Here is a 4394-nt window from a genome sequence, read left to right on the forward strand (position 1 = left end):
CGAAGTTAACGTGGTTCCATGTATGGGTACCAAGAGAAAGAGATTATTTGAGGGAAGTCACTTGTGTGGAGATATCAATATTTGTCATTATATTTCGGTGGTGTTACGTTGTCATTTTGTTGAACGGAGTCTGGTAATTATATGTGTATGGTAATATATTTGGTGGTACGTCATGTGGTTGCTTGCATTCATGTACCAAGTAAAGGTCATCCTTATATACGGGTAGCTGGGAAAAAGGGGTAATATTGTACGTACTACGTATGAGATTTACGGAGAAATAAAGCACCGGGTTCAGATGTTGTAATACGTTATGAAGATATAGTGGATGATGTTTGAAGTGAAATCCGTTTTGATGCGAGAATATCTACGAGATTAATGCAATTCTTAAGGATGTTTGTAAGAGAAATTGTAATAATTGCAGTGGAGAAGGCAACAGAAAGAGTTGTGATTGTTACTTGTCGGCGCCGTATCGAACACCTTATGTATAGATATTAGTTTTGTTAATTAAAGATAGAAAAACCTTTGACTATTTATAGCCAGTAGCTAGACAATTTGTGCAACGTCGTGCAACAGCTCGGATCACGACATTCTCAAGAATAATGAACATGTAATTTGAAAAATTATTCTGAGCACTAGCTATGGCATGTTAGCCCTTCATGGAGAGGGTGTCATGGTTACTAAAGGGCGCGGACATAAATTCTCTAGACAAAAACTCAACGGATAAAAAGCCACTGAAATATATCTAAGGAGTACAAAAACTCACCAAGCAATATCTAATGAGAGTAAAAACACTTGTGCTTCAAACTATGAATAAATAAAAGTCAAATTATATTTGAAGAACTGTTTAAAAGTGATGTATAGATGGGTGTGAAAGACTTGTGTTTACACCAGACCCACACGCATTGTACTAATTTTCAGAAAGCTGCCATGCAAGCTGGCAGTACCTGAAATTCATCATTCAAGCAGCTAGTTAGTCATTGATAACATTAGGAAGGATAAAACCTTAATGAAAACCATGATACTGGAAGATGACAGAGGGGAGCCTCCAGAGAAAAAAACCAAGAGAAACTATGGTCGACTTCAGGGACGTATAAAGAGTTTATATACAGGAAATTGACAGAGGAATTCCTTCGAGCTGTTTGGCAGAGTATCCATTTTTAAACCCTGGAGTTCACTTTGTTTTGAATAACTCCATTAATGAACCAGGTTTTTAATATCATATTTCAAATAATCTTGTTTTAAACAAGTTCTCATACATAAATATGTATACCATTTTCAAACATATCTGACATATTTGAAAATAAAATTACATTCTATTTCAGTGAGTTTTTGTCCTCCTTAGATATTTGCAGGTGTATTATTGCCTGGTGGGTTTTTTGTCATAGCCCTGGTTGCTAAACCACTCAATGTTTGCCCGTGATCTAATGGTATTTAGAAACCAAAAACATTTTTTTTTTTAATGGCTCATTTGTCAAATGTTTGGCAATAAAGTATGTTTTACACTTTTTTTCAGAAAGCTTACAATACCAAGCCTTGTTCCTGTGTACAGTCACTGCAAATAAACAGTTTACAATCAGTCTTATCACACTTTAAATGAAATTGGCGATTACATAACAGACATTGAATAAAACTATTTCCTGAAAACTGTGGAATTCTACATTTACAGCATAGGATAATATCATAATAGCCGTTATATGCTAGGGTTAGGTTTGGTTGACAAACAGGAAATGGGCTCATTACACCTTGCAAAAAGCATTTTGCAAGGTGGCTCCTCATCTCACCCTGAATAAAATTTTGTGTCTCTGGTGACAGGCCAAAACAAAGACTTGTGGTACACGCGATGGCAAATGAACCACAATCTGAAGGTCATCTTTGTTGCTTGATACTTCCAAACTCTTCTCTAATTGAGGTACTTTGACAGTCCATCAAGGAAGCCACATGGCGATTAAACTTCTCACTGGTTTGCAGTTGACTGCTTTTCAAGCTGTCATAAATTTTTATTATGTTACTATTACTCTAAATGTTACTGACTGTAAGCTAATGGTTACTGTGTATATTTAAAATTTGGACAAATGCAGCTTTTGGAGTTTTAATATGCACACAATCTTTACTTTCAAATAGAATAGTTGACTGGAAACCAGAGATAGTAGGAAAAGTCTTCCTAAGCAAATACTGGGCATGATCAATGTGTTTATCATTCAATCATTTTCCTTTGGAGATCTCCCTCGCTGCTAGATGCGGATCTTCATGGCTTGGGGCTAAGCAGACATCAAACTGCTGAACTGTCACCAGATTTTCCGCATCAGCTGATACATCATGATGTTTCAGCCCAGCTGATACATCATGATGTTTCAGCCCAGTAGTCGACCTGAAGTACAAAATGTTGTTATCTGAGAGGTCTATGTTGGGTGACAAAGTGGGATATTGTGAGCAAGGAAAGTGGATAGATGGTTAGCATGAAGGAATCTAATAAATGTGAAGTGGGGTATCGAAGAAAAGTAGAACATTAAAATGGTTTGTGGAAAGGATAAATGTAGGAGAGTTTACGGACTTGCAGAAATATCAAAAGTGAGTTTTTCAATTGTAGTATTATACAGAACCTTATCTTACCATAACTACAGAACCTTCACTTTACCTGAAGGCATAGCATACAAACCTTGCATCATGCAGCTGACTGTGGAGATATGGCCGTAGCTCGTTGTAGGGAACACGTCTGTTGAGTTTTTTGCCATTCTTTGCAATTTCTAAGCCCACTCGCTGATTTGAGTCTATATCCAGAATTCTGGAAATGAAAATGAGTGACAAGTTTTGTAATTTTTTAATCATCTAAAATTAGAAGTCACTTCTTGGATAAACACTCACTTGTATGGACCAGTCCACTTGGGTTCCATCTTATCACCCTTCCGATGACTCATTCCTTAGATTTCTTTGGAGGACCAGCATCCCAAGACTGAGTTCATTAAGTCTTGACTCCTTCTTCTTTCTTTTGTTATAATCATTTGTCTGCTTTTCTTGCGCAGTTTTAAGAAAATATACAAGAAAAACAGAACATTGTTAAAGACATTTACAGGCCATAAATATGTGTCCCAGGAAAACAGGTAATGATGAAATAACAAAGTACAGATATAAGGATTTAGTAAGCTACCTTGACGTGTAATTCCTGACGCTTCTGGTTCTGATCTTGCACAAACAATGAAACCTCTTCAGCGGTGGGCAAACTAACAAAATCTTCAATTGACTGAAATATAAAACATGATATAGAAAAAAAAAAAAAATCTTGGTACAGAGCAAAAGGATAATTTTTTTTTTTTTTATATCATGAAGGATTCTTAACATTGATGTAGCAGTACTTTACTTACACAGTTTGTGTCAGTGCTTTCATCTGCAGGAATTAGATCTTCTTCCTCAACCTCAAGCTCCAAATCATCCTGAAAATGAAACACGCATTACAAATCTATAAACACAAAGCCTATCGTACAACTACAACACTGGAGTCAATTTCATTGTCTTTGAAGAGAAAATCTGGAAATATGACAATATTTTCTTTATATGCATGCAATAACAAGTGACTTTGATTTAAATGACTCTTCCTTGTACAAAATAGATGTAGTTCACCATGATTTGGACTTTTCCAAAAATTCTTAAAGTAAATTATTGAAGGCATGATTTTAATGTCTCTCTCATCATTTAACAATACAAGACACACCCTGGTAGTGTAATGTTGTCTTATCTCCACTTATCTTTGGTAAGACAAAATTACATTGACCATATAAAGCTTATGCTTATGCTTACAACCCAGAGGGCCCGGGTTCAAATCCTGGGTGGAGTGGAAAATGTTTGGGCGATTTTTCCCTATACTCCACGCCCCAGCCCACCCAGCAGTACATGGGTACCAGGTATAAATCGGGGGTTGTATCCCGTATCCTGGGTTTAAATGGGAAGGTGGTGAAACCGTTGTAATTTGCTCCTGTCTTCATTACCGAGTGGCCAAAGAAAACCCACATGCCGTCATCAAAGTCTGCCTCTGACTGTACAAAAAATATAAATTCACATCAGAGCATGGATGATGGCATGAGTCCTATCACGGCGTTACTATAAAACCAACAGCCTGCCAAAATATGGGCGAGGGATTTAATTAACATCATACTCTAGCCTGCTGGCACTATATAGGCTTGAAGGTAAAAAAAAAACTACATGTAGAAACATAAACCCAGAATTGTTAACCTTTGTTTATCAGAAGCTATAATTGATGTCTACCTCAATACAAATAAGAAAGCAGGTCACCTTATCAATTGGTCTATGCTGACGACCAAACATCAAGTAGAATGGTGTGAAGCCAGCTCTTCTGTTTTTGAGTGCGCATGCTGTAGGCAATTTCTTCAAGGTACTCAGGC

The 4394-nt window shown here is 36.8% G+C and overlaps 1 long non-coding RNA gene across 1 annotated transcript; it reads right to left on the reverse strand.

Moving 5' to 3' along the window:
- Positions 1–605: 605 nt before the first annotated feature.
- Positions 606–4016, reverse strand: LOC123504533. Its single transcript, XR_006674862.1, has 3 exons — positions 3360–4016; positions 2863–3238; positions 606–2782 (listed from the first exon to the last, which is right to left on the reverse strand). It is a non-coding gene; the product is annotated as an uncharacterized LOC123504533 (long non-coding RNA).
- Positions 4017–4394: the final 378 nt, after the last annotated feature.

The sequence above is a fragment of the Portunus trituberculatus genome, chromosome 16 (genome assembly GCF_017591435.1).
Source record: "Portunus trituberculatus isolate SZX2019 chromosome 16, ASM1759143v1, whole genome shotgun sequence".
Lineage (NCBI taxonomy): Eukaryota > Metazoa > Arthropoda > Malacostraca > Decapoda > Portunidae > Portunus > Portunus trituberculatus.